At 31.1% G+C, this 12,689-nt stretch overlaps 1 long non-coding RNA gene across 1 annotated transcript in view; it reads left to right on the top strand.

Annotated features, from left to right (window-relative positions):
* The window catches only part of LOC131975259 (uncharacterized), an 83,592-nt gene extending 71,008 nt beyond the window's left edge, over window positions 1-12,584 (top strand). The window contains exon 3 of the long non-coding RNA XR_009394709.1: window positions 12,348-12,584. This is a non-coding gene — a long non-coding RNA (uncharacterized LOC131975259). The remainder of the gene's footprint in view (window positions 1-12,347) is intronic.
* Window positions 12,585-12,689: the final 105 nt, after the last annotated feature.

The following is a 12,689-nucleotide window of genomic DNA, read 5'->3' as shown; positions in this document are numbered from 1 at the left end:
AATAAAAAGAGGAAATAGAAATAAAGGAAAAGTGGAAGATTAAGAATAGAAATACAGAAAAAAGGGAAAAAAGAATCGTAAAAGACAAATAATGAAATAAAAAAAGAAAACGAAATTATTAAATAAAGAGGAAACTTAACTGAAAAGTATGAAACTGTACAAATAAAAAGAGGAAATAGAAATAAAGGAAAAGTGGAAAATTAAGAATAGAAATACAGAAGAAATGGGGAAAAGGACAGTAAAATACAAACAATGTAATTAAAAAACAAAGAAAAGTAGATTTTTAAATAAAGAGGGAACTTAACTGAAAAGTATAAAACTGTACAAATAAAAAGAGGAAATAGAAATAAAGGAAAAGTGGAAGATTAAGAATAGAAATACAGAAAAAAAGGGGGAAAAGGACAGTAAAAGACAAACAATGTAATTAAAAAAATAAAGAAAAGTAAATTATATTATATTAAATAAAGAGGGAACTTAACAGAAAAGTATAAAAAATATATAAAATAAAAGTATATAAAAAATTATATGTGTTCATATAGAAAGGAAAAAAAATAAATTTACAGCTCACAGTAACAAAAAAAAAAGACAATAGAAATGTCCTAAATGGATCAGTTGAAGACAATATATGCAATACATACATACCCAAAACATAAAAATACATTTTAAAATACCAAAGGAAACCTAATACAAAATATTTTCACAATATAATACAAAATATAGATGAAATTGAACTAGACTAACACTACAGGTGACACAGTGAAATTAAATAAAATGCATCCAACTAAACTAATTTAATGGTGAAATAAAGTGCATTAAAAAACAGAACAAAAATGCCAAATATCATAAATCATATTATATGATACAGTAGGCTGTAATTAGTGCTACTATTAATAATTTTATGAATGTAGCTTAAAAGACTTGCTTGTAACATAAAATGTTCACTGTGGTATCACTACTGTGTTACACTTCCCTACTTTTACTAAAGTAAAACATCAACCTAATACTCTCCACTATTGCAAGTTGTATCAAAGGGAAGGATCTTAATGACTTGGTCCATCACTTTGTCAGTGATTAGGCAGACATGTGTTATGAATGTTAAAGCCCACTGCTTAACTCTTCATATCATATCAGAGAGTTGCTGCAGAGAGCAGCCAGGCCAATTACAAACCATAATGGTCCTTAGTATTAATTTCAACATTAAAATCAGATGACTTTATCAAAACAAAACATACATTAACTTAAGATTGCTTGTAGCAAAGTTTTCATACATTGTATTTTTGTTTTTCTTAAATCTGTGTTAATATTTGGCCATTAACCCGTGTGGACAGAAAAAGAACACTATTTTCCTTTAAATCACCTTCAAACATTGCAAAGTCAAACGTCTGTCACAGTTGATTAATATATAGTGAAAATGTCACTCAATATTAGCTTGTTGGCAATGCCTCAGTGAACCAGTGATGGTGTAAAAGTCTCAGAGGTACTCACCAGGGCAGCAGAGATTTGTAAAGTATTTCAACTCACGGCCTCCATGATAAGCGTACTCAGGCACTGTCTGTGGATCGGCATACAGTCTGTGGTCGCCACTGGATGGCCGCATGAACAAATGAAGGTGTGGTGTGGGTCTCCCGATCAGAGGAATGGTCCACTAACACTTGCAAACTGAGTTGTCTGACTGTGTGAGAGGCAACCTTATGGAGTGCCAACATTCTCAATAACAATCATATTGATTCTATGGAAGACTAAACAGTTCTCCTCTAGAATGCATTCAGTTCCATATGTTAATTAGGCTTCTGTGTGTGTGTGTGTGTGTGTGTGTGTGTGTGTGTGTGTATGTGAGAGCTATAGCTTCCTGCTAGCTAGCTTAATAGATATACAGCTACCATTCAGTGCTATTAAGTCACATTGACATGAACAATAGAAGACATACTGGTAGAACTCAACAGAAAAGGCAAGAACAAAGCAAAAAACCCTATAAAAGCAAAACATTAAGTTCAAGTGATTCAATTGAGCGTTCACAATAAACAAATACAATGAAGATACACTAATGGATAAACAGTCAAAGACAATACAAATTAAAATACAATTACATAAACTCTATCCATTAATAATATTTACTGAACTGAAATGTAGCAATATACAGCTCAAGTAAATCAATATGTCAAGTTAAAATACTTAACAGAAAAACTATAAAACTACTAACTACTAAAAAAGGGGGGAAAGAACAGTAAAAGAAAAACAATGAAAATAAAAAAAGAAAGAAAACTTAAGTATTAACTAAAAAGGAAACTTCACAGAAATACTATAAAACTACACACATAAAAAGAAGAAATAGAAAATAGAGCGAAAAAAAGGAACAGACAACATACATGACATTAGAGGAAATAGGAAACTTAACAGAAAAGTAAAAAACTACACACCTAAAAAGAAGAAAATAGAAAAAAGTGGGAAAAGAACAGTAAAAGACAAACAATAAAATTAAAAAATTAAAGAAAACTTAATCATTAAATAAAAAGGAAAGTTAACAGATATACTATAAAACTACACACATAAAAAGAAGAAAATAGAAAATAAAGCGGAAAAGGAACAGACAACATACATGACATTAGAGGAAAGAGGAAACTTAACAGAAAGTATAAAACTATACACATAAAAAGAGGAAATAGAAATAAAGGAAAAGTGGAAGATTAATGATAGAAAAAAAGAAAAAAAGGGGAAAAAGAACAGTAAAAGATAAAGAATGAAAATAAAAAATAAAGTAAACTAAATTATTAAATAAAAAGGAAACTAAACAGAAATACTACAAAACTACACACATAAAAAGAGCAAATAGAAATAAAGGAAAAGTGGAAGATTAAGTATAGAAATACAGAAAAAAGGGGGAAAAGAACAGTAAAAGACAAACAATGAAATTAAAAAATAAATAAAACTAAATTATTAAATAAAAAGGAAACTTAACAATTTACTATAAAACTACACACATAAAAAGAAGAAAATAGAATATAGATCGGAAAAGGAACAGATAACATACATGACATTAGAGGAAAGAGGAAACTTAACAGAAAAGAATAAAATTGTACACATAAAAAGAGGAAATAGAAATAAAGGAAAAGTGGAAGATTAAGAATAGAAATACAGAAAAAAGGGGGAAAGGGACAGTAAAAGACAAACAATGTAATTTAAAAAATAAAGAAAAGTAAATTATTAAATAAAAAGGAAACTTAACAGAAGAAGTGCAAAACTATACACATAAAAAGAGGAAATAGAAATAAAGGAAAAGTGGAAGATTAAGAATAGAAATACAGAAAAAAGGGAAAAAAGAACAGTAAAAGACAAACAATGAAATAAAAAAAACAGAATTAACAGAAATACTATAAAACTACACACATAAAAAGAAGAAAATAGAAAAAAGGGGGAAAAGAACAGTAAAAGACAACATACATTACATTAGAGCAAAGAGGAAAGTTAACAGAAAAGCATAAAACATTTTATTTTAGTTCATTATTGGGCCCCAGCCTAAACATTATATTTATTTACTATTTGGCCTTATAAGTCTGTTCATGTGGTGAAGTGTATTATGCTTATGTTAGTGAGGTTATTATTTTTTTTCCTCCTTTCCTCTCCTCACATGTGTTGAATTTCTCTCTATTCATACTCTGTCTTCCTGTCCTGTTTAACTCTGTCATACTGTTTGTGGGTGTTTTATACATTTGGACGGGCTGACAACACACATGACATTGGAGGAAAGAGGAAACTTAACTGAAAAGTATAAAAATGTACACATACAAAGAGGAAATAGAAATAAAGGAAAAGTGGAAGATTAAGAATGGAAATACAGAAAAAAGGGAAAAAGAACAGGAAAAGACAAACAATAAAAAAAATGAAGAAAACTTAAGTATTAACTATAAAGGAAACTTAACAGAAGAAGTACAAAACTATACAGATAAAAGGAATTAGAAAAAAAAGAGTGGAAAAAGAACAGACAACATACATGACATTAGAGGAAAGAGGAAACTTAACAGAAAAGTATAAAGCTGTACATATACAAAGAGGAAATAGAAATAAAGGAAAAGTGGAAGATTAAAAATAGAAATACAGAAAAAAAGGGGGAAATGGACAGTAAAAGACAAACAATGAAAAGAAAAAATAAAGAAAACTTAAGTATTAACTAAAAAGGAAACTTCACAGAAATACTATAAAACTACACACATAAAAAGAAGAAATAGAAAATAGAGCGGAAAAGGAACAGACAACATACATGACATTAGAGGAAAGAGGAAACTTAACAGAAAAGTATAAAATTGTACACATAAAAAGAGGAAATAGAAAAAAGGGGGGAAAGAACAGTAAAAGACAAACAATGAAAATAAAAAAATGAAGAAAAGTAAATTATTAAATAAAGAGGACACTTAACAGAAAAGTATAAAACTACACATAAAAGAGGAAATAGAGATAAAGGAAAAGTGGAAGAGTAAGAATAGAAATAAAGAAAAAAGGGGGAAATACAGTAAAAGACAAACAATGAAATAAAAATAAAAATAAATTATTAAATAAAAAGGAAACTTAACATAAATACTATAAAACTGCACACATAAAAAGAAGAAATAGAAAATAGAGCGGAAAAGGAACAGACAACATACATGACATTAGAGGAAAGAGGAAACTTAACAGAAAAGTATAAAACTACACACCTAAAAAGAAGAAAATAGAAAAAAGTGGGAAAAGAACAGTCAAAGACAAACAATGAAATTAAAAAAATAAAGAAAACTAAATCATTAAATAAAAAGGAAAGTTAACAGAAATACTATAAAACTACACACATAAAAAGAAGAAAATAGAAAATAGAGCGGAAAAGGAACAGACAACATACATGACATTAGAGGAAAGAGGAAACTTAACAGAAAAGTATAAAACTATACACATAAAAAGAGGAAATAGAAATAAAGTAAAAGTGGAAGATTAAGAATAGAAATACAGAAAAAAAGGGGGGAAAGGACAGTAAAAGACAAACAATGTAATTAAAAAAATAATGAAAAGTAAATTTTTAAATAAAGAAGGAACTTAACAGAAAAGTATAAAACTACACACATAAAAAGAGGAAATAGAAATAAAGGAAAAGTGGAAGATTAATGATAGAAAAACAGAAAAAGGGGGGGAAAGGACAGTAAAAGACAAACAATGAAAAGACAAAATAATGAAAATTTAAGTAAAAAATGAAAAGTTGCTGTTCATATGGTGAAGTGTATCATGCTTATGATACTGAGGTTTTTTTTATTTCTCCTTTCGTCTCCTCACATGTGCTGAATTTCTCTCTATTCATACTCTGTCTTCCTGTCCTGTTTACATCTGTCATACTGTTTGTGGGTGTTTTATACATTTGGACGGGCTGACAACACACATGACATTGGAGGAAAGAGGAAACTTAACTGAAAAGTATAAAACTGTACACATATAAAGAGGAAATAGAAAAAAAGGGGGAAAAGAACAGTAAAAGACAAACAATGAAAATAAAAAATAAAGAAAACTAAATTATTAAATAAAAAGGAAACTTACCAGAAATACTATAAAACTACACACATAAAAAGAAGAAATAGAAAATAGAGCGGAAATGGAACAGACAACATACATGACATTCGAGGAAAGAGGAAACTTAAAAGAAAAGTATAAAACTATACACATAAAAAGAGGATATAGAAATAAAGGAGAAGTGGAAGATTAAGAATAGAAATACAGAAAAAAGGGGGAAAAGGACAGTAAAAGACAAACAATGTAAATAAAAATGTACTTAATTCATAACTAAAAAGGATCATTAACAGAAAGGTATAAAACTAAACTCATAAAAAGAAGAAAATAGAAAAAAGTAAAAGTGGAAGATTAAGAATCGAAATACATGAAAAGGGGAATAAACAGTAAAAGATAAACAATGAAAATAAAAAAATAAAGAAAACTTAAGTATTAAATAAAAAGGATAATTAACAGAAGTACAAAACTATACAGATCAAAGAGGAATTAGACAAAAAGTGGAAAAAGAACAGACAACATACATGACATTAGAGGAAAGAGGAAACTTAACAGAAAAGTATAAAACTGTACACATAAAAAGAGGAAATAGAAATAAAGGAAAAGTGGAAGATTAATGATAGAAAAACAGAAAAAAAAGGGGGGAAAGAACAGTCAAAGTCGCACTATGAAAATAAAAATATGAATACAATTAAATTATTGAAATAAAAAGGAAGCTTAACAGAAAGTATAAAACCATACACTAAAACAGAAGTGAACCAGTGATGGTTAAAAAGTCTCAGAGGTACTCACCAGGGCAGCAGAGATTTGTAAAGTATTTCAACTCACGGCCTCCATGATAAGCGTACTCAGGCACTGTCTGTGGATCGGCATACAGTCTGTGGTCGCCACTGGATGGCCGCATGAACAAATGAAGGTGTGGTGTGGGTCTCCCGATCAGAGGAATGGTCCACTAACACTTGCAAACTGAGTTGTCTGACTGTGTGAGAGGCAACCTTATGGAGTGCCAACATTCTCAATAACAATCATATTGATTCTATGGAAGACTAAACAATTCTCCTCTAGAATGCATTCAGTTCCATATGTTAATTAGGCTTCTGTGTGTGTGTGTGTGTGTGTGTGTGTGTGTGAGAGAGAGAGAGCTATAGCTTCCTGCTAGCTAGCTTCATAGATATACAGCTACCATTCAGTGCTATTAAGTCACATTGACATTAACAATAGAAGACATACTGGTACAACTTAACAGAAAAGGCAAAAACAAAGCAAAAAAACCCTATAAAAACCCTATAAAAACAAAAAATTAAGTTCAAGTGATTCAATTTAGAGTTCACAATAAATAAATACAATAAAGATACACTAATGGATAAAACAGTCAAATACGATACAAATTAAAATACAATTACATAAACTCTATCCATTAATAGTATTTACTGAACTTAAATCCAGCAATATACAGTTCAAGTAAATCAATATGTCAAGTCAAAATAAATAAACAATTAAACAAAAACAATGGATCAACGGAAACCTTCAAGATGTGGGAAAATCAAATCGTAAAAAGAATATACATATACAAAAATAAAAATAGAGAAAAACAGAAATAATACAGAAAAATACACAATAAAATGCCAAATCAAACTTAAAATGAAAAAACTAGACATTGTAATATAATACAGATCAAATAGAATATGTGATGAAAACCTGCCACGAAATGTGACACAATGAATAAAATAAGCGGCACAGTAACATAGAATAAAGTCACATACATGCATCCAATAAAGTATTTAAGAGATTAAATTAAAACACATTAAACTACAGTACCGAAAGGGAAAACTGAACAGTATAAGATAAACTATTGAAATCATACAACACATAAAAATGAAAAATAAAATACTAAAGCAAACTTAATATTAAAGAACTAAACCATATAATATAAAATGTTATTTTCTATTATTTCTGTTCACAGATTTTAGAATAAAAAAGTATACACTACATGTGACACGGTGAAATTGCATCCAGTAAAATGTGAAGTAAAATACATGCAAACACAGTCAAAGAATGTCAGATCAAAGACAATAAACAACTAAACTAAAATATAAAAATTATATGTGTTTATATAGAAAGGAAAAAAATCCATTTACAGCTCACAGTAACTAAAAAAAGACAATAGAAATGTCCTAAAGGGATCAGTTGAAGACAATATATGCAACACATACATGACCAATACATAAAAATACATTTTAAAATACCAAAGGAAACCGAATACAAAATATCGTAACAATATAATCCAAAATATAGATGAAATACAACTAGACTAACACTACAGGTGACACAGTGAAATTAAATACAATGCATCCAACTAAACTAATTGAATGGTGAAATAAAGTGCATTAAAATACAGAACAATCATATTATATTATATAGTAGGCTGTAATTAGTGCTACTTTTAATAATTTTATAAATGTAGCTTAAAAGACTTGCTTGTAACATAAAATGTTCACTGTGGTATCACTACTGTGTTACACTTCCCTACTTTTACTAAAGTAAAACATCAACCTAATACTCTCCACTATTGCAAGTTGTATCAAAGGGAAGGATCTTAATGACTTGGTCCATCACTTTGTCAGTGATTAGGCAGACATGTGTTATAAATGTTAATATTTATGTTAACTCTTCATATTATATCAGGGAGTTGCTGTAGAGAGCAGCCAGGCCAATTACAAACCATAATGGTTCTTAGTATTCATTTCAACATTAAAATCAGATGACTTTATCAAAACAAAACATACATTAACTTAAGATTTCTTGTAGCAAAGTTTTCATATGTTGTACTTTTGTGTTTCTTAAATCTGTGTTAATATTTGACCATTAACCCGTGTGGACAGAAAAAGAACACTGTTTTCCTTTTAATCACCTTGAAACATTGCAAAGTCAAACGTCTGTCACAGTTGATTAATATATAGTGAAAATGTCACTCAATATTAGCTTGTTGGCAATGCCTCAGTGAACCAGTGATGGTGTAAAAGTCTCAGAGGTACTCACCAGGGCAGCAGAGATTTGTAAAGTATTTCAACTCACGGCCTCCATGATAAGCGTACTCAGGCACTGTCTGTGGATCGGCATACAGTCTGTGGTCGCCACTGGATGGCCGCATGAACAAATGAAGGTGTGGTGTGGGTCTCCCGATCAGAGGAATGGTCCACTAACACTTGCAAACTGAGTTGTCTGACTGTGTGAGAGGCAACCTTATGGAGTGCCAACATTCTCAATAACAATCATATAGATTCTATGGAAGACTAAACAGTTCTCCTCTAGAATGCATTCAGTTCCATATGTTAATTAGGCTTCTGTGTGTGTGTGTGTGTGTGTGTGTGTATGTGTGTGTGTGTGTGTGTGTGTGTGTGTGTGTGTCTGTGTGTGTGTCTGTGTGTGTGTGTGTGTGTGTGTGTGTGTGTGAGAGAGAGAGCTATAGCTTCCTGCTAGCTAGCTTAATAGATATACAGCTACCATTCAGTGCTATTAAGCCACATTGTCATTAACAATAGAAGACATACTAGTAGAACTTAACAGAAAAGGCAAAAACAAAACAAAATACCCTTTAAAAGCAAAAAAATTAAGTTCAAGTGATTCAATTGAGAGTTCACAATAAATAAATAAATACAATAAAGATACACTAATGGATAAAACAGTCATAGACAATACAAATTAAAATACAACTACATAAACTCTATCTATTAATAGTATTTACTGAACTGAAATGCAGCAATATACAGTTCAAGTAAATCAATATGTCAAGTTAAAATGAATAAACAATTAAACAAAAACAATGGATCAACGGAAACCTTCAAGATGTGGAAAAATCAAACCGTAAAAAGAATATACATATACAAAAATAAAAATAGAGAAAAACAGAAATAATACAGAAAAATACATAATAAAATGCCAAATCAAACTTAAAATATAAATAACTAGACATTGTAATATAAAACAGATCAAATAGAATATGTGATGAAAACCTGCCACGAAATGTGACATAATGAATAAAATAAGCGGCACAGTAACATAGAATAAAGTAACATAAATGCATCCAATAAAGTATTTAAGAGATTAAATTAAAACACATTAAACTACAGTACCGAAAGGGAAAACTGAACAGTATAAGATAAACTATTGAATTATACAACACATAAAAATTAAAAATAAAATACTAAAGCAAACTTAATAGAAAAGAACTAAACCATATAATATAAAATGTTATTTTCTATTATTTCTGTTAACAGATTTTAGAATAAAAAAGTATACACTACATGTGAGACGGTGAAATTGCATCCAGTGAAATGTGAAGTAAAATACATGCAAACACAGTCAAAGAATGTCAGATCAAAGACAATAAACAACTAAACTAAAATATAAAAATTATATGTGTTTATATAGAAAGGAAAAAAATCCATTTACAGCTCACAGTAACTAAAAAAAGACAATAGAAATGTCCTAAAGGGATCAGTTGAAGACAATATATGCAATACATACATAACCAATACATAAAAATACATTTTAAAATACCAAAGGAAACCGAATACAAAATATCATAACAATATAATCCAAAATATAGATGAAATACAACTAGACTAACACTACAGGTGACACAGTGAAATTAAATACAATGCATCCAGCTAAACTAATTGAATGGTGAAATAAAGTGCATTAAAATACAGAACAATCATATTATATGATACAGTAGGCTGTAATTAGTGCTACTTTTAATAATTTTATAAATGTAGCTTAAAAGACTTGCTTGTAACATAAAATGTTCACTGTGGTATCACTACTGTGTTACACTTCCCTACTTTTACTAAAGTAAAACATCAACCTAATACTCTCCACTATTGCAAGTTGTATCTAAGTGAAGGATCTTAATGTCTTGGTCCATCACTTTGTCAGTGATTAGGCAGACATGTGTTATAAATGTTAATATTTATGTTAACTCTTCATATTATATCAGGGAGTTGCTGTAGAGAGCAGCCAGGCCAATTACAAACCATAATGGTTCTTAGTATTCATTTCAACATTAAAATCAGATGACTTTATCAAAACAAAACATACATTAACTTAAGATTTCTTGTAGCAAAGTTTTCATATGTTGTACTTTTGTGTTTCTTAAATCTGTGTTAATATTTGACCATTAACCCGTGTGGACAGAAAAAGAACACTGTTTTCCTTTAAATCACCTTGAAACATTGCAAAGTCAAACGTCTGTCACAGTTGATTAATATATAGTGAAAATGTCACTCAATATTAGCTTGTTGGCAATGCCTCAGTGAACCAGTGATGGTGTAAAAGTCTCAGAGGTACTCACCAGGGCAGCAGAGATTTCTAAAGTATTTCAACTCACGGCCTCCATGATAAGCGTACTCAGGCACTGTCTGTGGATCGGCATACAGTCTGTGGTCGCCACTGGATGGCCGCATGAACAAATGAAGGTGTGGTGTGGGTCTCCCGATCAGAGGAATGGTCCACTAACACTTGCAAACTGAGTTGTCTGACTGTGTGAGAGGCAACCTTATGGAGTGCCAACATTCTCAATAACAATCATATTGATTCTATGGAAGACTAAACAGTTCTCCTCTAGAATGCATTCAGTTCCATATGTTAATTAGGCTTCTGTGTGTGTGTGTGTGTGTGTGTGTGTGTGTGTGTGTGTGTGTGTGTGTGCATGTGTGTGTGTGTCTGTGTGTGTCTGTGTGTGTGTCTGTGTCTATCTGTGTGTGTGTCTATCTGTGTGTGTGTGTGAGTCAGTGTTTACGTGCATACGTGAGAGCCAATAGATATACAGCTAACATTCAGTGCTATATTAACATTAGACGAAGGGCCCATGTTAGGATGATAAACATGATATTATTGCATTATACTTATGTTAAAATAATAATAATGTAATATGTTATGTTATTAATTATTGTTTTTAATACTGCCAGGTAAAGTTTAATCTACAAAAATACATCAAGAGCCAGTTACTCTGAAAACTCGTTCCTACAGCAGCCTCCACAAAGCTGAGCTTTACAGTAGCTTTTATGAGTTTCCTGTACAAGTTTCACTAACACCAAAAGGCCACACGATGGAGCTCTTGTCCAGATAATTGATGCCATTGAGTCTTCCCCTCTGTGGTTACTCCCACATCCATCACTTCCACAAGTCATTTTCTTTACAGCCTAAAAGTTACCAGCCTACACGTTCCAGTTGACTGATTTTTTTTTTTTAAAACAACACCAGCCTGCATGCTTAAGGTCACCCACTTGCAGAGAGTTTTCTAGCATGTAGGGCTGTCTTTATGGCACTGCATCATGTTATCTTAATGTTAGAGCCACTCTAGAGGGCACTAACTCTGTCACTGATTTAAGAAGAGATACATTGCTGCTCAATGTATCCTGCATTATCTGATACCATTATAACGGTTCATTTTAAACTGATACTTAGATTTGCCTCTAAAACCTATTTTATAGATCTGATCAAAGCTTTTGTTATCAAGCTTATTGCTTCAGACACTTTATCAAACCTCACTTTCACAGTGGCCTCAGTGAAGCCAAATTGTATTGCACATGAATCATAGTAATACATCTGCCAAAAGTTAAAAATGTCATGCAATCACCATCATCCATAAATAGGTTTAGGTGTTATTCACCGTTCTATGAACATTTCTGTTATTTTGCAACCAATAATACATCATTCAATAAAGTAGAGTCCAACCAGTTCTTCATACTTCCCCTCCTGTGGCTCCTCCATTTGCTCCTCTCAGGGCACCGTTAGCTCCAGCATGACCACTTGTCTCTATGTTTCAGATACCAGAACGATGTCTGGTCTAAGGAAGGACCCCACAATCTCATTGGGGAATCTGAGTTGTTTTCCCCTGTCCACCCTCATCTGCCAGTCATGTCCTGAGATGCTCCATGACATCTTCCCATGCAATGCTTGTTCCCATCTTGTCCATTGTATATCACATCTATGTAGAGATAAATGTGAGATGTTTCCTTGAATGTTTTTGTAAGATGCTGATTAGAAAATAAATTATGTCCCCCCCAATGATGGTCAAAATGTCAAAGTACATTTAATGGTGTGTTTATGTTGGTACCATACTTACACCTTAGTGGGAAAAGTGTGTCAACAGGGGCTTTATTTTGAAA

Source organism: Centropristis striata, chromosome 7, assembly GCF_030273125.1.
Source record: "Centropristis striata isolate RG_2023a ecotype Rhode Island chromosome 7, C.striata_1.0, whole genome shotgun sequence".
Classification (NCBI taxonomy): Eukaryota; Metazoa; Chordata; class Actinopteri; order Perciformes; family Serranidae; genus Centropristis; species Centropristis striata.
The sequence above is the reverse complement of the archived record's forward strand: the minus strand, read 5'-3'. Positions and strand labels throughout refer to the sequence as shown.